Source organism: Hemitrygon akajei, chromosome 28 (assembly GCF_048418815.1).
Source record: "Hemitrygon akajei chromosome 28, sHemAka1.3, whole genome shotgun sequence".
Lineage (NCBI taxonomy): Eukaryota > Metazoa > Chordata > Chondrichthyes > Myliobatiformes > Dasyatidae > Hemitrygon > Hemitrygon akajei.
In genome coordinates this window covers 3,437,840-3,463,007 of record NC_133151.1, presented here as the reverse complement: position 1 = coordinate 3,463,007, position 25,168 = coordinate 3,437,840, and the positions used below count along the sequence as shown (strand labels likewise).

General features: G+C 47.1%; 1 protein-coding gene across 1 annotated transcript in view; it reads left to right on the top strand.

The window, feature by feature from the left end:
- Positions 1 to 12,798: 12,798 nt before the first annotated feature.
- LOC140717626 (uncharacterized) overlaps positions 12,799 to 25,168 on the top strand; it is a 129,369-nt gene continuing 116,999 nt past the window's right edge. The window contains exon 1 of the mRNA XM_073031215.1: positions 12,799 to 12,875. The gene's annotated coding sequence lies outside the window, so the exon portion shown is untranslated. The remainder of the gene's footprint in view (positions 12,876 to 25,168) is intronic.

Here is a 25,168-nt window from a genome sequence, read left to right as displayed (position 1 = left end):
TCTTGGGTTTTATCTTGCATTCAGGCGTCGACCCGTGCAAAATGCTGGAGGAACTCAGCGGGTCAGGGAGCATCTGTGGAAGGGAATAAACAGTTGACGTTTCCAGACTGGAAAGGAAGGGGGGGGTGGTGGTGGGCAGTAGCCAAAATAAGGTGAGGAAAGGAAGAGGACCTGCTGGCAGGCGATGGGTGAGACTGGGTAAGGGGGAAATGAAGTCAGAAGCTGGGAGGTGGCAAAGGTAAATGACTGCAGAAGAAATCTATTAGGAGAAGTGAGTGGACGAGGGGAGGGGCGCCAGAGTAAAGAGACAGGGAGTTGAGAAGAGAAGAGCCAAAATGGGAAGGGAAAAAAAGAGAGGAGTGAAGAATTTAATGAAAGTTAGAAAGATCAATGTTTATGCCATCAAGTTGGAGGCTACCCAGACAGAATACGAAGTGTTATTCTTCCAACCGGCGTGTGGCCTCATGACTGCAGTGGCAGCCATGGACAATCCACTGAGTGCTTTGTATTTATGGTTGTAAATAATAACCTTGGGATTGTGGGGAAGTGTGCAACCACCATCAGAGGGCCAGAAAGAAGAGCCGCCTTGAGCCCAAGGACAGAGAGTGCAATTCCACATTTCTTGAGCAAAAAGGAAACACGAGATTCTTTGGACGTGCAAATAATGTCTTTGACAATGTTCCTGGATCCTATTTACAGTGAGGGTGGAAAGTCTTGTAAGTCAATATAGATTCTAAACAGAAGTCGTCATTGGTAAGCGGTCATGATTTTAATCTCGGTCCAATTTAGTGTAGTCTTTAATAGGGAGAGTTGTTCCCATTTAGAGACAGATGAAAGTCATACTGGCTTAATTTGATGCAGGCAAAACTGCCAGTCTTTGAAAGTGACAATGCACTTTTTTTTTAAAAAGGAATGTGCAATAACAAGAATCTGCCTGTGTTTTCTTTCAAATGATGATTTGATTCCAGGAATGAAAGGGTTACCGAATGAGGAATGTCTGGCAGCTCCTGGGCTGTATTCCAAGGAGTTCAGGAGAATGGGGGGGGGATCTCGTAGAAATATTCCGAGTGTTAAAAGGCCTGAACAGATTAGATATGGCAGAGTTATTTCCCGTGGTAGGGGAATCTAGGACAAGAGGGCATGTCTTCAGGATTGAAGGACGTCCATTTAGAATAGAGATGGGGAGAAGTTACTTTAGTCAGAGGGTGGTAGATCTGTGGAATTTGTTGCCATGAACGGCTGTGGAGGCCAAGTCATTGGGTGCATTTAAGGCAGAGATAGATAGGTTCTTGATTAGCCAGGGCATCAAAGGGTATGGGGAGTGGGGATGACTGGAAGAATTGGATCAGCCCATGATTGAATGGCGGAACAGACTCGATGGGCTGAATGGCCTACTGCTCCTATATCTTATTGTCTTATAATTGAGGTATTTCCAAGAGAAGCCAATCTCTGACAATCAATTATTAACCAGGGTACAGGTTGGATGAAGAACTGATTGTCCTTTTTTTAAGAACAGCAACCCTACCTGAAGCCCAAATTTTTTTTTTTGGAGTGCTTTACTAAACGTGTAATACAAACAAGAAAACTCGTATCCTTGTAAAGAAACTGACTATCAAAATCTTTCTTTGAGGAGCACTTTTCAAAGCAACAGCAACATAATTTCCTTCCTGCCGTTCGATTGCAGATTTGCACGAGAAGGTTGATTTATGACGACTCATTGGGGAAATCTCTTCCTGGCGGAAGAATTGTAAGCCCAGTGAGGCATTGAAACGAGTGTTGACAGCGACGCCGCGAGTGCTGGTTGAGCTCGCTTGAGGCCGGGGGAATGCTGCTGTGAAAGCAAAACGCCAGCAAATTGAAATGGAAGCAGAAAGTGCGGGCAACAGCAAATCGGGCAGCAGGAACAAATTATCCACCAGAGCTTTGGAACGTCATACAGTCCTAAATTTGACCAGCAATCAGCTCATTAAAAGGGACCCTGATAACAGTCCACGATGTTGCGTCAACCCTTTAGCTTACACTGACGATCAGTTTAACCCTTCCTGCCCGCATAGCCCTCTATCTTCCTTCCCTTCAAAGTTCAAAATAAATTTGTTAGCAAGGTTCATTTATATCGCCGTACACAGCCCAGTGATTTGTTTTCTTGCATGCATACATGGTAACATGATCAAATCGATGACGGGCCACTACAAACGCGGCTGACAAAGCAACCAATGTTCAAAAGATAACAAGCCGTGCAAGAAAAATAATAAATAAATACGCGATAAATATCGAGAGCATGAAATGAAGAGTGCTTGAAAGTGAGTCCGTAGTTTGGGAGAACAGTTCAGTAGAGGCAAGGGAATTGAGTGAAAGTTATCATCTCTGGTTTAGGAGCCTGTTGGTTGAGGAGTAATAACTGTTCAAGTCAAGTCACATTTTATTGTCATTTCAACCATAACTGCTGGTGCAGTACACAGTAAAAATGAGACAACGTTTTTTCAGGACCATGGTGTTACATGACACAGTACAAAAACTAGACTGAACTACGTAAAAAACAACACAGAAAAAAAAAACTACACTAGACTACAGACCTACCCAGGACTGCGCTGAGGCTCCTGTACCTTCTTCCTGATGACAGCACTGAGAAGAGAGCATGCCCTGGGTGATACACAGAACATAGAATAGTACAGCACATTACAGGCCCTTCAGCCCACAATGTTGTGCCGACCTTCAAACCCTGCCTCCCATATAACCCCCCCCCACCTTAAATTCCTCCATAAACCTGTCTAGTAGTCTCTTAAACTTCACTAGTGTATCTGCCTCCACCACTGACTCAGGCAGTGCATTCCACGGACCAACCACTCTCTGAGTGAAAAATCTTCCTCTAATATCCCCCTTGAACTTCCCTCCCCTTACCTTAAAGCCATGTCCTCTTGTATTGAGCAGTGGTGCCCTGGGGAAGAGGCGCTGCCTGTCCACTCTGTCTATTCCTCTTAATATCTTGTACACCTCTATCATGTCTCCTCTCATCCTCCTCCTCTCCAGAGAGTAATCCCTAGCTCCCTTAATCTCTGATCATAATCCATACTCTCTAAACCAGGCAGCATCCTGGTAAATTTCCTCTGTACCCTTTCCAATGCTTCCACAATTGGTGGTGGGGGTCCCTGATGATAGATGCTGCTTTCCTGAGACAACGTGCCATATAGATGTTCTCAATAGTGGAGAGAGGGTTTTACCTATGATGGACTGGGCCATATCTACTACTTTTTGTAGGATTTTCCATTGAAGGGCATTGGTGTTTTCCATACCAGGCCATGGTGCAACTAGTCAGCATACTCTCCACTTTTTATAAAAATTTGTCAAAGTTTTAGAAGTCGTACTGAATCTTTGCAAACTTCTAAGGAAGTGGAAGTCTGCTGAGCTTCCTTCATAATTACTCTTACGTGCTGGGTCCAGGACAGGTCCTCTGAAATGAGAACACTGAGGAATTTGAAGTTGCTGACCCTCTCCACCTCTGATCCCCCGATGAAGACAGGCTCATGGACCACCAGCTTTGTCTTCTTGAAGTCAATGATCAGCTCCTTGGTCTTACTGACATTGAGTGAGAGGTTATCATTGTGGCACCCAGATTTCCAATCTCACTCGTGACAGCACAAACGTCAGTCACCAATTTCTACAGATGTACGGTGCAGAGCATTCTAAATCACCGTCTGTTGCGGAGGGGTCACTGCGCAGGATTGGAAAAAGCTGCAAAACTTTGTAAACTCGGCCATCTCCATCATGGGCTCTGATCCCCCCAGCATCAAGCGCACCTTCAAAAGGTGATGAATCACAAAGGCGGCGTCCATCATCAGGGACCCCCACCACCCAGGACATGCCCTCTTCTCATTGCTACCATCAGGAAGGAGGTACAGGAGCCTGAAGGCACACACTCAGCGATTCAGGAACAGCTTCTTCCCCTATGCCATCAGATTTCTGAATGGACTTTGAACCCATGAACACTACCTCACTACACACACAAAATGCTGGTGGAACGCAGCAGGCCAGGCAGCATCTGTAGAGAGATGCGCTGTTGACGTTTCAGGCTGAGACCCTTCATCAGGACTAACTGAAAGGAAAAATAGTAAGAGATTTGAAAGTAGGAGGGGGAGGGGGAAATGTGAAATGATAGGAGAAGACCGGAGGGGGTGGGGTGAAGCTGAGAGCTGGAAAGGTGATTGGTGAAAGTAATACAGAGCTGGAGAAGGGAAAGGATCATGAGATTGGAGGCCTAGGGAGAAAGAAAGGGAGAGGGGAGCACCAGAGGGAGATGGAGAACAGGCAGAGTGATGGGCAGAGAGAGGAAAAGCTAAATATATCAGGGCTGGGGTAAGAAGGGGAGGAGGGGCATTAATGGAAGTTAGAGAAGTCAATGTTCATGCCATCAGGTTGGAAGCTACCCAGCCAGTATATAAGGTGTTGTTCCTTCAACCTGAGTGTGGATTCATCTTGACAGTAGAGGAGGCCATGGATAGACATATCAGAATGGGACGTGGAATTGAAACGTGTGACCACTGGGAGATCCTGCTTTCTCTGGCGGACAGAGTGTAGGTGTTCAGCGAAATGGTCTTCCAGTCTGCGTCGGGTCTCACCGATATATAAAAGTCCACACCGGGAGCACTGGACACAGTATACCACACCAGCCGACTCACAGGTGAAGTGTCGCCTCACCTGGAAGGACTATCTGGGGCCCTGAATGGTGGTGAGGGAGGAAGTGTAAGGGCAGGTGTAGCACTTGTTCTGCCTACAAGGATAAGTGCCAGGAGGGAGATGGGTGGGAGGGAAACAAATGGACAAGGGAGTCATGTAGGGAGCGATCCCTGCGGAAAGCAGAAAGGGGGGGGAGGGAAAGATGTGCTTGGTGGTGGGATCCCATTGGAGGAGGCAGAAGTTATGGAGAATTAAACGTTGGACCTGGAGGCTGGTGGGGGTGGTAGGTGAGGACAAGGGGAACCCTGTCCCGAGTGCGGTGGCTCACTACTTCTTTCCTTCTCTCTTTGCACCACATACTTAATTTAATTTTCTCTTTTCATATATATGATAATTTATAGTTTGTACTATTATGTGTTGCAATGTTCTGCCGCAAAACAACAAATTTCATAGCACACGCCAGGGATGCCAAACCTGATTCTGGTGTGTGGTGTTTAATTTAGTCTATTGTGTTTTTTTTTGTATATACTATGAATACCCATAAGAAAATGAATCTTAGGGTAGTGTATAGTGACATATATGTACTTGGATGATAAATTTACTTTGAACTTTGATCTCTCGTACCCCAGTCTTCGTCCCATTAACCCTTTCCGACCAGCCCCTGCTTCCTTGCTAATGTCTCTGATCCTACCCCTTCCGTGATGTCAGACTCCAAAGCCCCTTGCCCTGTCTCCAGGTGCCCTTCTTTCCAGAAGCAAGGTCTTCGCAGGTCCCAGTTCCCGAGAGACTTTGCTCTCTAATGCCAAACACGAGTGTAACCCTCAAGTTATGTCGGCTGCGTAAGTCCGGGGAAGACGATCTCTGGCCCTGCCAGACGGGTGAGGTTGAGACGCGAGACCGCCCCGAAACCCCCCTGCCGGTGCGGATGCTGCACGATTCGTTACCCTGTTAACGGGGAGTACACCGCATGCAATCAAACAACTTAGCTTTATAGTTCTTAATTTGACTACAGGGTTAGTGAAGAGAAAGCAAAAAGAGGAAAGGGCCCATTTTAATGCAACAGTCTGATGTGCACAAGTTGGAGCTCACGGTTACCCCTTTGCTGATTTTCCTTCGATTTCCCCCCCCCCCCCGACATTCGTCGGATCATGGCCCCATACAGGTTTTCTCTCTTCACTTCCCACTGAACAAAGACCCAGATCACACGGCACGGCCGGACGACGCACGTTCCAAAGCACCCACCATCTCTAACCCTAACCCAAACACCGCTTCTACAGAGAGTCCATTACATTAGCAGTGAGACCTTTCCTACACAAGCGATTCTACAGAAACAGGAAATCTGGACGGGGGGACGCCAGCGACATCGATGTCTGGAATCTGCATGTCCACCGGAGGTTGGAGACACCCTGTCCTGGAGTTGGAAGGCTGTCCGTCTGTGTGGGTGGTAGGAGAGAGGAGCGGGGCCTGCCTAACTGGTAGCCCAGCAGATCAGCCGGAGACCAAATGTCTCAGTGCATAACGTTGACTGTTCATTCCACTTAACCATATAACAATTACAGCACGGAAACAGGCCATCTCGGCCCTTCTAGTCTGTGCCGAACGCTTCCTCTCACCTAGTCCCACCGACCTGCACTCAGCCCATGACCCTCCATTCCTTTCCAGTCCATATACCTATCCAATTTTACTTTTAAGTGACAAAATCGAACCTGCCTCTACCACTTCTACTGGAAGCTCGTTCCCCACAGCTACCACTCTCTGAGTAAAGAAGTTCCCCCTCGTGTTACCCCTAAATTTTTGCCCCCTAACTCTCAACTCATGTCCTCTTGTTTGAATTTCCCCTACTCTCAATGGAAAAAGCCTATCCACGTCAACTCTATCTATCCCCCTCATAATTTTAAATCATCTTTCGACATTCCAAAGAATAAAGACCCAACTTGTCCCAATCTTTCTCTGTAACTTAGGTGCTGAAACCCAGGTAACATTCTAGTAAATCTATGGGTATGGGCCATTGGTCAGCATGGAGAGGTTTTGGGCTGAAGGGTCTCATTGCTCTATGATTCCATTTGTAAGGAGCTCTAGGTTGGAAGGCAGGAGGCCTTGAACGACAAGTAATAACGTTACGTGGCCGAGACCCTCAGGCTGTGGAAGAAATACTCCTGGAAAAAGTTGTTCAATGCTGATTTGCGATGCGGTGGTGGAGTTGAAGAGCAGGGTGGTGATAGGTTGGGGACTGGGATGAGCGATGAGGCCATAGGACAGATGAGCAGAATTGGCCCGTGCGGCCCGTGGGATCTGCTTCTCCAATCGTTCGTGGCTGATTTAGTCCCTCTTAACCTCAGTCTCCTCCCTGACTAATCAGGGGTTCTTTTTATACTGAGTTAGCCTGCCTTCATATTTCATTTTTTTCTCTTATTTAAGATCACCTCCCCGAACAAGCAGCACCTCCGCTTCCTAAGGGGATTGGAGCAAGTGAGTCTGTCCTCTTACCCACCCACCACCCCCGCCATCTTAACTGAATTTTACAGAGCACCATCGAGAGCGTCCTGACGAGCTGCATCTCCACCTGGTCCGGGAGCAGCCGAGCATCGGACCGGAAGTCCCTACAAAGGACTGTGAGAACGGCCGAGAGGATCATAGGGGTCTCCCTACCGTCCATCGGGGACATTTATCAGGAGCGCTGCGTACACAGGGCCCTTAGTATTATCCAGGATCCCACCCGTCCATCCATAAGATGTCAGAGCAAAAGTAGGCCATTTGGCCCCATCGAGTCTGCTCTGCCATTTAATCATGGCTGATCCTTTTCTCCCCTCTCCAGCCCCACTCCCCATAACTTTTGATGCCATGTCCAAGCAAGAACTGATCAAGCTCTGCCTTAAATACACCCAACGACCTGGCCCCCACAGCTGCCTGTGGTAATAAATTTCACAAATTCACCACCCTCTGGCTAAAGTTGTTTCTCCGCATCCCCGTTTCAAATGGACGCACCCCTATCCTGAGGCTGCGCCCTCTTGTCCTAGACTCCCCCACCATGGGAAACATCCTTTTCACACCTACATCCAGCATCCCACCATCGGGCAGGAGACTCCGATGCATAAAGACAAGAACGGTCAGGATGGGAAACAGTTTCTTCCCCCAGGCCGTCAGGCTTCTGAACTCCCTGCCGCATCGCATTCGAAGTATCACCGGTTAATCTGTTCCATACCTGACAATATTTAATTTATTCACTTTAGTTAATTATTTATGCATGATTCATCTGTAGAATTTTATCCTTACCTTCATAACTTATTATGTTATGCGTAATACTGTGCTTCACACCCTGAATCAGAGAAACGTCTTGTTTCTAAATGTATTTAGTCATAAGCACGCCTTATGAGAATAGGTTGAGTGAACTCAGCCTTTTCTCCTTGGAGTGACGGAGGATGAGAGGTGATCTGATAGAGGTGTACAAGATGATGAGAGGCATTGATCGTGTGGATAGTCAGAGGCTTTTTCCCAGGGCTGAAATGGCTAGCACAAGAGGACACAGGTTTAAGGTGCTGGGGAATAGGTACAGAGGAGATGTCAGGGGTAAGTTTTTTACTCAGAGAGTGGTGAGTGCGTGGAATGGGCTGCAGGCGATGGTGGTGGAGGCGGATACGATAGGATCTTTTAAGAGACTCCTGGACAGTTACATGGAGCTTAGAAAAATAGAGGGCTATGGGTAAGCCCAGTAATTAATTTTATTTTTCATTTTCAATCTTTTTTTTAAATCAATAAAAAATATTAAGAAAGCCTGGTAACATCTAAGGTAGGGACATGTTCGGCACAACTTTGTGGGCCGAAGGGCCTGTATCGTGCTGTAGGTTTTCTATGTTTCCATGTATTATATGATTTTATACGTTAATTACATGTATATAGTTAAATGACAATAAACTTGACTTATTTTAGTTACCTTCTGTTGGTTTTTAATAGCTTCCCAATCCTCTAGCTTCCTGCAACATTGTATGCCCTCTCTTTTGCTTTTTTGCTGTCTTTGACTCCCCTTAGACATGGTTGCCTCATCCTTCCTTTAGCATCCTGTTCCTTTGATCCTTCGTGCCTTTGGAATTACTCCCAGAGACTGCTGCCATTGCTGCTCTGCTAGCATCCTTTCTAGGGTCCTCTTCCAACCTACTCTGGCCATCTCCTCTCCCTTTACTCGCCTTCATTCAACTGTAATACCGATACATCTCTCTTTAGCTTCTCCCTTTCAAACTGCGCGGTGAATTCTATCGTCACTGCCTCCTCAGTGTTCCTTTGCCTTAAGGTTCCTGATCAAGTTTGCTTCATTGCCCAGCACCAAATCCGGGGCTGTCTTTTCCCTAGTGGACTCGTCCACAGGCTGCTCTAAAACACCATCTTGCAGGCACTCTTAACAAGTTGGGACCGAGCCAATTTTCCCAGTCTAATTGTAAGTTTGTTTAAATAGGCCTGTTTACTCCCAGCTAACAGTTACGGCTTTTACTGTCCTGCCCTCAGATTTGAAAGAAAGCTCTTAAAACCTTAAAGCAGGGGTGTCAAACTCATTTTAGGTCACGGGCCGGATTGAGCAAAATGCAGCTTCATGCGGGCCGGATCAGTCGGACGCGTGCGAACGCAGCTTTCGTTGCCTCCGTTTTTTCAGCCTGCTCTCACGTGTCTCAGTCTCTGCTATAACTACAAAGTGTTTCACTTTACAAATTCCGTTTCTTATGAAGAAGACTGCCGAATAAACACTAAAAACCCTGAAAACCTGGTACCTGAATAAACTCAGCATTAGCCATATCATACGCCATAGGCGCTTCGATTACTGGGGCCAGCTTTAATAGTAATTAGATATTATCTCGCGGGCCAAAGATAATTCCACCGCGGGCCGGATTTGGCCCACGGGCCTTGAGTTTGACATATATGCCTTAAAGCGAATCTTCGGTTTCTTGCCCATGTACCTGCTGCTGAAGTGTGATTTTGCTAAGTTAAAGGCCTGAATTACTATTAAGGTTTATTCGCAATCTTCTCACAGTGAGTTGAGATGACTTCTTTGTTGAAAAGACCATCAAAAGAGAGAAAATAGGCAGAATAACTGGCCAACGCGAGGAAATCTGCAGATGCTGGAAATTCAAGCAACACACACAAAATGCTGGTGGAATGCAGCAGGCCAGGCAGCATCTATAAGGAGAAGTGCTGTCAACGTTTCAGGCCGAGACCCTTCGTCAGGACAAACTGGCCCTTCAGTTGGCATCGTTGATCCAACCTTTGAAATTACTCCAAGATCAATCTCACCTTTTCCTTCCACGTAGCCCTCCATTTTTCTTTCAACCATGAGCCTAAGAGTCTCTTAAATGTTCAGAATCAGAATCAGGTTTGTTATCACCGGCATGTGCTGTGAAATATTACGATCATATTATGACCACTGCCTCCTGAGTAAGGTTTTCAAGATGGCGGCGCGACGCAGTTTGCAGCGGCCACTCCAGAGCTGATGTCTGTTATTTGTTAAGCGGGGTGCCGTGCACAGTCCTGATCTGATGAAAAACGGATGTGGGAGCACGGAGGAACATCTGGAAATCTCCAGGAAGGCCTTCTTCGTTGCTGCTGTTGTTGTGAGGTCCGGGTCTCTGCTGAGAAGGACAGGCCCCCAGTCCTCGGGGTCGCGTTGGCGGGGGCGTCGTAGTGCGCTCGGCAGAGGATGGTGCTCGGAGAGGCTGTGCCAGAGGGGATGGTCGGAGGCTCGCAGGTTCGACGTACTCGGAGTCTGTAGCGGGGGTGGGGGGGCGCTTTCACTGTGTGCTGTGTCTGCGAGGCTGTGTCTGCGAGGCTGAGTCCAGCGGCACCGTGGAAGTCCATAGCGGAGGTATTCCCTTCTGCCGCCAGCATGGGATGGTGAGTCTATCGGGATCCTGAGAACTTGTGGAAACTGTGTGGTGGTTTATTTTCGAACTCATAGTCTTTTAACATCTTTGGACTATTTTTACTGTGCCCATGGTCTGTTTTTTTTAATCAATTATGCTATTGTCTGCACTGTTGAAACTATATGTTAACTATAACTATATGTAACTACGTGGTTTTGTGTAGGTCTTGTAGCTTTAGTTTTTGGTTTGTTGGGTGGTAGAGTTGGTCTCCTGACTTGGTGTGTCTGGGTAGTCTTGTTTTGTCTGGTGGATTTGGAGCTCCTTTCCGGGGAACGCGCTAAGATGGTAGCGCGATATTAATACGCAGCAGCCTCTCCGGACTCTGGATTTGGGGATTGCCAAACGTTATGTGGATTTTCTGGTGTCGTCTGTTTTGTTGTGTGCTTTTGTGATATAATTCTGGAGGAACGTTGTCTCATTTTTTTTACTGCATTGCATTTGTGGTTTCTAAATGACAATGAACTGAATCTTGTATCTTGTAAGTAAGTGTTCCTTTACCTCAAGATCCCTGATCAAATTTGCTTCATTGCCCAACAATGTATCTGTTGGGCACAATTGGAAACAATAACTTCCAGTCTTTTTTTCTGTATGAATTACCAAGGGGAATTGTGGTTCTTTGTTTATATATAATAGTTCAATATAACATGTACATGACTTTGACAGGATACATCCTTTTTGTTGTTTTGTACGTTTATGTGTTTGATACAACTTCTCCTCTGTTTTGTAGTTACTCTTTTTTTAAAAAACTCAATTTAAAAACAAGATTGAAAATGAAATCAAATGAATGAAAAGCCCAAGCTCACTCAACCTTCCCTCATAAACCGCGCTCTCTTAAATCCAGGCAGACAGCATCCTGGTAAATCTCCTTTGCACCCTCTCTAACCCTTCCACATCCATCCTGTAATGAGGCGATCAGAACCGAATGGAATACTCAAGAGTTAATTTATTATCAAGGTATATACATATATATCACGATACACAACCCTGAAATTCAGTTTCTTGTGGACATTCTCAATAATACCGTAACAGAATAATATCCATGATGGAATCAATGAAAGATTGCACCAACTTGGGTGTTCAACCAGTGTTAAAAAGACTACAAATTATGCAACTAAAAAAAGAAAGAAAGAATAATAAATAAATAAATAAATAAATAAGTGTTATGGCTTCTCTGTAATGTTCACTGCCGAGGTAACGGTTTCTCCATAGTAGCCGTGTTTGGTCTATTGCTGGAGATAACAGGACTGTTAGCCCATCGGGGATTGTTGTTTTGTCCCGTGTGTCTGGAAAGATGTTGTTTTTTCGTGGTCTTTTTGTCGAGGAGAGATGAAGAGGGAAGACGCGTGTGGGGAGAGCTGGTAGACCACCGGACGGAGTGGACTGCGATCTGAGGGTCCGAAGGTCGGTGACGTTCGGAGGAGATCGATGGTGGGAGAATGACGACTGAGTGAGGTGCGAGATTTCGGGGCTCTGGAGACGGGCAGATCGGAGGTCGGTGTCCTGGCAGGAGATCGGTGTGTGTCGTGGGAGTTGGAAGATCTACGGCCGTGTGCTCAGGGACCTGAGATCTTTGGGCACAGAGCTCAGAAAAAGTGATGCAACGGACTCTTAACATCGTAAACCAGCGAGTCGTTTGTTAAGGCTCCCCTCTCGCTCTGAAATGGGGACACCTCTTTCTCCCTTATTAGGGAGAGAGAGAGAGAGCCTGTGGTATGTCGAATACCGGGTGAATGAGCAGTCTTTGGGGTTCTGCAAGTCTGTGTCTTTACTGTTGCTTTGCTGCATGCTTGAGTGTTCGGTGGCGGGTGTCGACGATTATTTTTGCTGGTAGTAGGAGGGGGGATCGTTGCTTGCTGCTGTTTACATGCAGGAGGGAGGGGAGCTGGGGGGACTTTGGGGGGGTTCTAACATTCTTTGGGGGCACTTCTCTGTTTTCGTGGATGTTTACGAAGAAAAAGCATTTCAGGATGTACATTGTATACATTTCTCTGACATTGGATGAAACCTTTGAAACAATCCCTCCTTCGTAAATTGAAAACGTGTGCCTGTGGATACAGCATCCACACCAGCAGACAAGGAGGAAGCTGAAATGGTTAAAAAAAAAACACACGTGTAATCTGTGAGATCACTTTTTAAGAAGCAGGTTATAAGAAACAGGGGAAACCGGTTTCCAAGTTTTACAAGTGACCAAGTTTTCTTCCTTTTTTAACCTCTCCACACCCCATTTGGATCTGTGTGCTCGCCCAGAACGCATCAGTCCTCCGTCTGCCGATAATCATTAAAAACCGAAGAGCTCGGCAAGTAAGTCTGGCATTTTTTTTGCAATGTTTCTTTCGGATCAGGATGTTAACTTTGATTTGAAATCTCCTCGCCGTGTGACGTACTCCTCAGTCAGGGCGGGCATGGGAGAGGTGGGCAGAGTGGCCTTCTCTCGGTACTTGTTTAGCCGAATGTCTGCTTTTAACCAGCGTTTGTGAAACCGTGTTTTGGCCGGGCATGCTCGTTTGGCCCCTCGCTACCAGCCACCAGACTCAGCTGTGAGGGAAGCTCCTTTCTCAAACTCCATACGTCTAGGGTCAGTATGAATTGGGTCCCGCCAAACCCGTGAGACTGGGATTTCAACGCCGTGCGATTTACTGCGCCCCCCCCCCCCCCGGCAATAGCCCGTCGACAAGAAATAACAGACCGTACACTACATACACTTATAAAAAAAAGTATATTTAAGAATGTTAACTTAACCAAACAGTTAAAAGGATAAAGGACCTGTCATAATTCAGCGGTTAAATAAGTTGGAGCTCATCTTGAAGTTGTCTTTAATTCCCGTGCTGGACTCTCAGTCTGTGCAAAAGCAAGGGTCTGGGCCCGAAACATCGACTGTACCCTCTTCCATAGGTGCTGCCTGACCTGCTGAGTCCCTCCAGCATTTTGAGTGTGTTACCATCTTCGAATGTCGCTCATAATCCATCTTGAACAAACGGGCTCTCCCGCGGGAGTATTGGCCCTCCCTCCGTGAAGCCTGCACAAAGCACCTTGTGCAGCAGGGACGTCAGCCTCAGCCATCTTCCCTCCTGTCCTCTCCCGGCCCCCGCCAAAAAAAGACCGCGGCCCACACCGGCGTCCATCACACGACCTCTCCGCCCAGCGCTCTCTAGAACCTTCTCCCAGTTCCACCATCCTGACTGGCCGACACCACGTTCCTAAGCTGGATGACGAGACCCCTTATCTCAGCTCAAACCCAAACCGAAAGCGGAACAACCTGCTTGTCCCGAACCGCTAAAACGAGACTCCCACAGCACAGCAGTAAAACTCTCAAACAGGGCGTCGCGTTACAAAAAATGTTGATGCGGATTTGAGATCAGAATATAGCCCTTTCTTTGAGGCAAGTTCCTTTTTTTTTATGATCTGAGCCTCTCCCACTTCCAGGAAGCTCGTAAACTGCTTTGAGTTCCAAGTTGAGTGATGGAGTACCGCTTTTGTTAATGCATTAATTTCTGGTCTGAAAAGGGATCTTCTGAATCACATAAACCCAAGGCGAATACAGTCGGAAAGCTGTAGAGTACTTTAATTGATTGCATCACCATTGGTAGGGGGGGTAGGGGGCTTCTGCGCAGGATCAAAATAAGTCGCAGAAAGCTGTAAACTTAGTTCCATCATGGAACTAAGTAGGATCCAGGACATCTTCAAAGAGCGATGCCCAACAAGGGCATCCATCACCCAGGACGTGCCCTCTTCTCATTACTACTATCAGGAAGGAGGTACAGGAGCCTGAAGACACACACTCAGCGATTCAGGAACAGCTTCTTCCCCTCTGCCATCTGATTTCTGAATGGACATTGAACCCAAGAACACTACCTCACTACTTTCTTGTTTCTATTTTTGCACGACTTATTTAGTTCAACTGTTTAATATTTATATTCTTCAGAATCAGAATCAGGTTTAATATCACCGGCACGTGCCATGAAATTTGTTAACTGAGTGGCAGCAGTACAATGCAATAAATAATAATAGAGGAAAAAGTAAATAAATCAATTAAGTATATATCTGTATATTAAATAGTTAAATTAAGAGTAGTACAAAAACAGATATATTAAAAGTGAGGTAATGTTCATGGGTTCAATGTCCATTTAGGAATCGGGTGACAGAGGGGCAGAAGCTGTTCCTGAATCGTTGAGTGTGTGCCTTCAGGCTCCTGTACATCCTCCCTGATGGCAGAGGGGAAGAAGCTGTTCCTGAATCGTTGAGTGTGTGTCTTCAGGCTCCTGTACCTCCTCCCTGATGGTAACAATGAGAAGAGGGCATGTCCTGGGTGCTGGGGTCCTTAATGATGGACGTCACATTTCTGAGGCATCGCTCCTTGAAGATGTCTTGGATACTACGGAGGCTGGCGCCCGTGATAGAACTGACTAATTTTACAACTCTTTGTAGCTTCTTTCGATCCTGTGCAGTAGCCACCCACCTCCCCCATACCAGATGGTGATGCAGTCAGAATGCTCTCCACGGTACATCTGTGGAAATTTGCGAGTGTCTTTGGTGACAAACCAATTCTCCTCGAACTCCTAATGAAATATAGCCGCTGTCTTGTCTTCTTTGTAGCCGCATCGATGTGTTGGGGCCAGGTCAGGTCCTCAGAGATCTTGACACCCAGGAACTTGAAACTGCTCACTCTCTCCACTTGAATAGAATTGAATTGATTTTATTACTTACATCATTCATATACATGAGGAGTAAAAATCTTTACGTTACGTCTCCGTCTAAATGTGTAATTTATAGTAATTTATAATAAATATTATGTACAACAGGGCAGTCAATATAACATAGAAATACAGTTGTGTCAGCATGAATTAATCATTCTGATGGCCTGGTGGAAGAAGCTGTCCCGGAGCCTGTTGGTCCTGGCTTTTATGCTGCGGTACCGTTTCCCGGATGGTAGCAGCTGGAACAGTTTGTGGTTGGGGTGACTCGGGTCCCCAGTGATCCTCCGGGCCCTTTTTACACACCTGTCTCTGTAAATGTCCTGAATAGCGGGTAGTTCACATCTACAGATGCGCTGGGCTGCCCGCACCACTCTCTGCAGAGTCCTGCGATTGAGGGAGGTACAGTTCCCGTACCAGGCAGTGATGCAGCCAATCAGCGTGCTTTCGGTTGTGCCCCTGTAGAAAGTTCTTAGGATTTGGGGGCCCACACCAAACTTCCTCAACCGTCTGAGGTGAAAGAGGCGCCATTGTGCCTTTTTCAGCACACAGCCGAGATCCCTCCAGGAGGACCGAGTCATGTTCCCTCATCCTACCCTTTTTGAAGTCCACATTCAGTTCTTTGGTCTTGCTGACGTTGAGTGCGCAGTTGTTGCCGCGACACCCCTCAACCAGCTGGTATATCTCGTTCCTGTACGGCCTCCGGAATTCCCAGTCTTTCTCTGTTCGTGCATTTTACTGGAGCCGCCAAGCTGACAAATTTCACAGCGTCTGCCGGTGATGTCAAACCAGATTCTGGTTCTGAACTGAGGAAGCCATTTGGTCCTTCCAGCTCCATGCCCGTTCTTTGCAGAACAATCCTGGCCTACTACTCTACTCCTTCCTTGAACCCTGACGATTATAGAACATAGAAAACCTACGGCACAATACAGGCCCTGCGGCCCACAAAGCTGTGCCGAACATGTCCTTACTTTAGAAATTACCTAGGGTTACCCATAGCCCTCTGTTTTTCTGAGCTCCATGTACCTGTCATGTACCTGTAGAGTCTCTTAAAAGACCCTATCGTATCTGCCTCCACCACTATCGTTGGCAGCCCATTCCACACACTCACCACACTCTGCATAAAAAACTTACCCCTGACGTTTCCTCTGTACCTACTTCCAAGCACCTTAAAACTGTGCCCTCTCATGTTAGCCATTTCAGCCCTGGGAAAAAGCCTCTGACTATCCACACGATCAATGCCTCTCATCATCCTATACAACTCTATCAGGTCACCTCTCATCCTCCTTCACTCCAAGGAGAAAAGGCCAAGTTCACTCAACCTATTCTCATAAGGCATGCTCCCCAATCCAGGCAGCGTCCTTGTAAATCTCCTCTGCACCCTTTCTATAGTTTCCACATCCTTCCTGCAGTGAGGCGACCAGAACTGAGCACAGTACTCCAAGAGGGGTCTGACCAGGGTCCTATATAGCTGCAACATTACCTCTCGGCTCTTAAACTCAATCCCATGGTTGATGAAGGCCAATGCACTGTATGCCTTCTTAACCACAGAGTCAACCTGCGTAGCAGCTTTGAGTATCAAAGATTACCTTCCCTTAAGTGCCAAAACCTCTGGAAGTCCTGATTCACTATCAGTCTTGCAATCGGTGAATTCCCGATTATCAATGCACTATTAGAATTAGAATTTATTTAACTCTTACATCCATCCCACGATGTGAGGGAACAAAAATCTTTGCCATCACTCCGTTGCAATGTACAGACATGGGATTTAAGAGTCTAGTGGCTTGTAGAAAGAAGCTGTCCCGTAGCCTGTCGGTCCTGCCTTCAATACTGCGGGACCGTTTGCCAGACGGAAGCAGCTGAGACAGTTTACGGTCGGGGTGACTGGTGTCCCCGGTGATCTTCCAGGCCTTCTTTACGCACCTGCTGCTGTAAACGTCCTCAATGGAGGGAAGTTCACGTCCACAGGTGCGCTGGGCTGTCCGTATCACTCTCCGCAGTGCTCAGCGATCGAGGTTGGTGCAGTTCCCGTACCAGGCAGTGATACAGCCAGTCAGGATGCTCTCAGTGGTGCCTCTGTAGAAGGATTTAGGGGCTCATGCCGAACTCCTTCATTGACCTGAGGTGGAAGAGACACTGTTGTGCTTTTTTTTTTTAAGAACATAAAAACATAAGAACATAAGAAATAGGAGCAGGAGTCGGCCATCCGGCCCATCGAGCCTGCTCCGCCATTCAATAAGATCATGGCTGATCTGTCCGTAAACTCAGCTCCATCTACCTGCCTTTTCCCCATAACCCTTAATTGCCCCACTATGTAAAAACCTATCTAACTGATTCTTAGTGAAGAAGACTCCACTGCTTCCCTGGGCAGAGAATTCCACAGAGTCACCACTCTCTGGGAAAAACAGTTTCTCCTCATCTCCGTCCTAAATCTTCTCCCCTGAATCTTGAGGCTGTGTCCCCTAGTTCTAGTCTCACCTACCAATGGAAACAACTTTCCTAATTCTATCTTATCTATCCCTTTCAAAATTTTGTATGTTTCTATAAGATCCCCTCTCATTCTTCTGAATTCCAGAGAGTATTGTCCCAGGCGACTCAATCTCTCCTCATAGGTTAACCCCTTCATCTCTGGAATCAAGCTGGTGAACCTCCTCTGCACTGCCTCCAAAGCCAGTATTTCCTTCCTCGAGTATGGAGACCAGAACTGCACACAGTACTCCAGGTGCGGCCTCACCAGTACCCTGTACAGTTGCAGCATAACCTCCCTGCTCTTGAATTCAATCCCTCCAGCAATGAAGGCCAACATTCCGTTTGCCTTCTTAATAACCTGTTGTACCTGCAAGCCAACTTTTTGCAATTCATGAACAAGCACTCCCAAGTCCCTCTGCACAGCAGCGTGCTGCCATCTTTCACCACTTAAAATAATAATCTGCTCTTCTATTTTGCCACACAGCCGGTGTGTACAGTTCAGGTGAGATCATCGGTGACGTGTATACTACTTGAAACTACTCACCCTCTCAACCGCAGTCCCATTGACGTTGATCGGGCTGAGCCTGTCTCCATTCCTCCTGTAATCCACGATCAGGTCTTTTGTTTTTAGACATTGAGGTTGTTATCCTGGCACCATTGTGTCTGGGTGTCAACCTCTCCTCTGTAGGGTGTCCCATCCCCACTAGAAAGAAGGCCGATCAAAGTTGTGTCATCTGTGAATTTGGGTGTTTGACAGTTTTCTTTTGTTGTTATGGGCCCTACTGGGTTTCTTTGCTTTGTGGCTGCCTGTAAGGAGACAAAAATCTCAAGGTATAAAATATACAATCTCTGTTAATAAATGTACCGTAGATTCCGGATTTTAAGCCGCTACTTTTTTCCCACATTTTGAACAGCTTTGAACACTGCGGCCTTTACTACGGTGCGGCTAATGCATGTTTTTTTTTCATGCCGCCAAAAACATTTTGCCTCGTAACAGTAGACCAATAAAATTGATGAGTAGTTCACAGAGGTCCAATGAAATTGTACGATAAATCAAGCGCACTTTCACAATTAAATGATTGTAAATCAGTCATTTGTACTCACCCTCATCAACATGGAAAACACTCGAAGAAAAGCATTGTGCTGCGTTTATGGCAGTTATTTAGTTTATAATATTTTCGCTTAGTAATTCATTTGTTAGTTAAAGTTAGAACTGTTTTAACTATATTTGTTTTCTGTACTACATCGCGGGATGCTATGACGTCACACCCGGTTTCGCCGCGTCTTGTGGGATACCAGTTTGCGATAAACGGGAAGGAGGGGGGGCGAGCAGCAGAGCGAAAACGCTGCTTTTAAGTTAAAGGCGATCAATAACTTTTCCTGGTAGGCTGCAGTATATATATTTTTTACCAGTCGTTAGGAGATATTGGAATGTTGTTCAGTAAAGAAGTATACGCAACGTATATTTAAAAGTAGCCGCGTTACGGGCACGGTTCGAAAAAAAGCATTTGCAATATGTATTTGTTTATGTTACCATATGGATTGAATTAAAAGTTAAAAAATCCTCACGTGTAATATCTTTCTGTGTAAATATCTCATATTACAACGTGGGACACCTGCGGCCGAAAATCTGGTGCGGCCTAAAATCCGGTGCGGCCTGTACAAGTACAAAATTGATTTTATTTCTAAAATTAGAGCCTGCGGCTTTTAATCAGGTGCGCTCTGTAGTCTGGAATCTACGGTACTTTGAAAAAAATACCTGCCATTGCACAGCTTTGCCCAGCACGATGGCGTAGTGGTTAGCACGACGGTTTATAGTACTGGCAACCCGGGTTCAATTCCTGCCGCTGCCTGCGAGGAGTTTGTACGTTCTCCCCCGTGACCGTGTGGGTTTCCTCCGGGTGCTCCGGTTTCCTCCCACGGTCCAAAGACATACTGGTCATTGGTCATTGTAAACCGTCCCGTGATTGGCTTAGGTTAAAATCAGGGGTTGCCTCTCACAATCCAAAGACGTGCCAGTTGTTAGGTTGATTGGTCATTGTAAATTGTCTTGTGATTGGGCTAGGAGTAAGTCAAGGGTTTCTTCCCACAATCCAAAGACGTGCCGGTTGGTAGGTTGATTGGTCATTGTAAATTGTCTTGTGATTGGGCTAGGAGTAAGTCAAGGGTTTCTTCCCACAATCCAAAGACGTGCCAGTTGGTAGGTTGATTGGTCATTGTAAATTGTCTTGTGATTGGGCTAGGATTACATCAGGGGTTGCTGGGCAGCCTGGCTCAAAGGGCCAGAAGGACCTCCTCCCCGCTGTATCTCAGTCAATAGATAAAGACTAAAGCTGCTAAGAGCTTTGATACTATTTAAATCTGTGACATGATTGCAAATTTTTGGAGCAGTTTTTGCGGGACATTCAGAAGCTTCCTAAAGCATGTCACGGCACAATTTGTCGACCTATTGGCTCGCAGCTTCTGCGACCTATGTTCAGTCCCAACTTCCAGTGCTGTCCGTGTGGAGTTTGCAGGCACTCCCTTGTGACTGCATGTGTTTCTTCAGGAGCTCCGTTATTTGCAAATGATGATCGCAAACCATCAACATTTGTTTCCAAATTTATTTAGAGGCACAGCTGGGTAACAGGTCCTTCTGGCTCAACGAGCCTGCGCCACTCAGGTGACCGATTGACCTACTAGCCCTGTTGTCTTTGGAAAGCGGAGTGGGGGGGGGGGGGGACCCACGCGGTCACAGGGGAGAACGTACGAACTCCTTACAGGCAGCGGCAGAAGTTGAACCCGTCAAAGCGTTGTGCAAGTCGAGGGTGATATGGGGGACAGCGAGTTGCTCGTCTCCCGCTCTCGTTTCTGTGTGGGGGGGGTGCGACCTCACTCCCTCCCTCGCTGGTGAGGGAGAGCTGCTCTGAGCTGCTGACGTGCTGGGTTATGGACTGTCGTCTTTCACGGGCTCTAGATCAGGGTGTCTTTGGGGGTGGGGGGTGGGGGGTCGGAGCTTCTGCCGGCGCAAGTGGGGGGGAAGGTCGAGGCTTCTGTTGCTACTTGTGCGTGGGAGAGGGGAGAGGGTCGTCGGGGATCTGATGTTTCTGTCATTCATTCTTTGGTGTTTTTGTTTCGTGGATGTCTGTGCAGAGTAAGAATATCAGGTTGTATACTGTACACACTCTATGATATTAAATTGAACCACTTGGACACTGCTTTGCCACAAGAAGAATAACAGTGGAAATCCTTCACCTCTGGACCCATTCTTGTATATCTTCCCTCCGCCTTTTGCGGGACATTTAGAAGCTTTCTAAAGCATGTCGCGGCACAATTTGTCGACCTATTGGCTCGCAGCTTCTGCGATCTATGTTCAGTCCCAACTTCCAGTGCTGTCCGTGTGGAGTTTGCAGGCACTCCCTTGTGACTGCATGTGTTTCTTCAGGAGCTCCGGTGTCAGAATCAGGTTTAATATCACCGGCTTATGTCGTGGAATTCGTTAACTTTTGTTAAATTTGATGAATCTTGATGACTTTCAACTTTTGATAAATTTGTTCAGTTTGTGAGGTTGTGTTCACGGGTTTGATGTCCATTCAGGAATCGGATGGCAGAGGGGAAAAGGTTGTTCCTGAATCGCTGAGTTTGTGCCTTCAGGCTCCTGTACCTCCTTCCTGATGGTAGAGGGGAAGAAGCTGTTCCTGAATCGTTAAGTGTGTGCCTTCAGGCTCCTGTACCCCCTCCCTGATGGCAGAGGGGAAGAAGCTGTTCCTGAATCATTGAGTGTGTGCCTTCAGGCTCCTGTACCTCCTCCCTGATGGCAGAGGGGAAGAAGCTGTTCCTGAATCGTTGAGTGTGTGCCTTCAGGCTCCTGTACCCCCTCCCTGATGGCAGAGGGGAAGAAGCTGTTCCTGAATCATTGAGTGTGTGCCTTCAGGCTCCTGTACCTCCTCCCTGATGGCAGAGGGGAAGAAGCTGTTCCTGAATCGTTAAGTGTGTGCCTTCAGGCTCCTGTACCCCCTCCCTGATGGCAGAGGGGAAGAAGCTGTTCCTGAATCATTGAGTGTGTGCCTTCAGGCTCCTGTACCTCCTCCCTGATGGCAGAGGGGAAGAAGCTGTTCCTGAATCATTGAGTGTGTGCCTTCAGGCTCCTGTACCTCCTCCCTGATGGCAGAGGGGAAGAAGCTGTTCCTGAATCGCTGAGTGTGTGTCTTCAGGCTCCTGTACCTCCTCCCTGATGGCAGAGGGGAAGAAGCTGTTCCTGAATCGTTGAGTGTGTGCCTTCAGGCTCCTGTACCTCCTTCCTGATGGTAGCAATGAGAAGAGGGCATGTCCTGGGTGATGAGGGTCCTTAAAGATGGACGCCGCCTTTTTGAGGTACCACTCCTTGAAGATGTCCTGGATACTACGAGGACTAGTGCCCATGATGGAGCTGACTGAGTTTACAACCTGTGCAGCTTATTTCGATCCTGCGCTGTATCCTCCAGCCCACCAGACAGTGATGCAGCCAGTCAGAATACTCAACACGTACAAACAGGCCGGAGGAACTCAGCAGGTCGGGCAGCATCTGTGGAAACGAGCGGTCAACGTTTCGGGCCGAGACCCTTCGTCAGGAATCTCTGTTTTATATCTGTAGAGGTTTTCGAGTGTTTTAGGTGTCATATCCGATCTCCTCAAACCCCTAATGAAATATGGCCACTGTAGCACCCTCGCTGTGGCCGCATCGATCTGTCAGGACCCGGTTAGATCCTCAGAGATGCTGACACCTGGGATCTTGAAATTGCTCACTCTCTCTCCACTTCTGATCCCTCGATGAAGCTTGGTGTGTGTTCCCTCATCTCACCCTTTCTGAAGTCCACCGTCAATTCGTTGGTCCCGCTGACAATCTGCAAGGTTGTTACTGTGACACTACTCAACCAGCTGATCCTTCTCGCTCCTGTACGCCCAAATACGAAAGATAATTGACCACTGTGAAAATAAATGCCCGAATGCAGGTGCACAGTGGAATTGTCAGGCAATAAGCGAAGAGCAAGTTACAGGGGATGTTACTGAAGGAATGAGATAGCATAGATTCAATGGTCCAAATGGAAAGGAACTATAGAACGTGACTATCAGAATTGAATCAAATCCTCTAAATGAGATCAAAATTCGAGGAAGAGGAAATACTTTCAAATGCAGAAGTGTTTTATGTTGTTAATTCAGTTCCTACTAAGTATTATTTATCAGCTTTTGTTTCAGAATGAGCATAAGAAATAGGAGCAGGAGTCGGCCATCCGGCCCGTCGAGCCTGCTCCGCCCTTCAATAAGATCATGGTTGATCTGTCCGTAAACTCAGCTCCATCTACCTGCCTTTTCCCCATGACCCTTAATTCCCCCACTATGGATCTCGGACCTCCAGAAAGTGTCCACAGCAGGGGTGATTGATAAGTTCGTGGCCTAAGGTAGAAGGAGATGAGTTATTAGCTTCAAACTTTCTGCATCATCACTCAAAGAGTTGTGCATGTAACACGAGCTGTATAACCCATCTTCTTCTACCTTAGGCCACGAACTTATCAATCACCCCTGCTGTGGACACTTTCTGGAGGTCCAAGATCCGTACGCTCCACGACTGCTGGACTAAGTGTGAAAATGTAGGAGGGGACTATGTTGAAAAATAAATGTGCTAGGTTTTCTAAAATTGACTCCTTCGACCTTAGGCCACAAACTTATCAATCACCCCTTGTATCGAACTGTATCTTAAATATATTCAGTGAGGAAGCCTCAACTGCTTCCCTGGGCAGAGAATTCCAGATTCACCACTCTCTGGGAAAAGCAGTTTCTCCTCATCTCCGTCCTAAATCTTCTCCCCTGAATCTTGAGGCAATGTCCCCTAGTTCTAGTCTCACCTACCAATGGAAACAGCTTTCCTACTTCTATCTTATCTATCCCTTTCAAAATGTTGTATGTTTCTATAAGATCCCCCCTCATTCTTCTGAACTTCAGAGAGTATAGTCCCAGGCAACTCAATCTCTCCATATAGGTTAACCCCGTCATCTCTGGAACCAACCTGGTGAATCTCCTCTGCACTGTCTCCAAAGCCAGTATATCCTTCCTCAAGTATGGAGACCAGAACTGCACACAGTACTCCGGGTGCGGCCTCACCAGTACCCTGTACAGTCGCAGCATAACCTCCCTGCTCTTGAATTCAATCCCTCCAGCAATGAAGGCCAACATTCCATTTGCCTTCTTAATAACCTGCTGTACCTGCAAGCCAACTTTTTGCGATTCATGCACAAGCACTCCCAAGTGAGTCTGGCTCGATTCTTCTTAGTGAGGGACCTAATGGGCTGGATTTCCTCCTCTCAATCTGTCAATATTCTGTGATTTCAATATTCTCAAATTATTTACGGGGATGGGGCAAGGTACAAATTACCTTTGGAAAATCCATTTGCATCCAACGTGGTACGAAAAACTATGGATCAGGTATTTTCTTTGCGAGGGAGGGGCTTGGGGTTTGGGATTGGCGGGTTTTTGCTTCTTTTTTTTCCTTTTCACGCAGGGACGGGGTTGATGCCTTTCCACTTTTCTGTATTCCGTGGCTATCTGGAGAAGGCGGGTGTCAGAGTTGTACTGCACATGCATACTTTGCCGATAAAATGAACCCATGAACCCCTGACGAAGGGTCTCGGCCCGAAACGTCGACAGTGCTTCTCCCTATAGATACTGCCTGGCCTGCTGCGTTCCAACAGCATTTTGTGTGTGTTGTTTTAGATGTTGGGACCACTCTCCTGAATCCTCCTGGTCAGCAGGGGGCGGTATTGAACCTGTTATAGATGTTGGGACCACTCTCCTGAATCCTCCTGGTCAGCAGGGGGCGGTATTGAACCTGTTTTAGATGTTGGGACCACTCTCCTGAATCCTCCTGGTCAGCAGGAGGCGGTATTGAACCTGTTTTAGATGTTGGGACCACTCTCCTGAATCCTCCCGGTCAGCAGGAGGCGGTATTGAACCTGTTTTAGATGTTGGGACCACTCTCCTGAATCCTCCTGGTCAGCAGGGGGCGGTATTGAACCTGTTTTAGATGTTGGGACCACTCTCCTGAATCCTCCTGGTCAGCAGGAGGCGGTATTGAACCTGTTTTAGATGTTGGGACCACTCTCCTGAATCCTCCTGGTCAGCAGGGGGCGGTATTGAACCTGTTTTAGATGTTGGGACCACTCTCCTGAATCCTCCTGGTCAGCAGGGGGCGGTATTGAACCTGTTTTAGATGTTGGGACCACTCTCCTGAATCCTCCGGGTCAGCAGGGGGTGGTATTGAACCTGTTTTAGATGTTGGGACCACTCTCCTGAATCCTCCTGGTCAGCAGGGGGCGGTATTGAACCTGTTTTAGATGTTGGGACCACTCTCCTGAATCCTCCTGGTCAGCAGGGGGCGGTATTGAACCTGTTTTGAGTCCTGACGAAGGGTCTCGGCCCGAA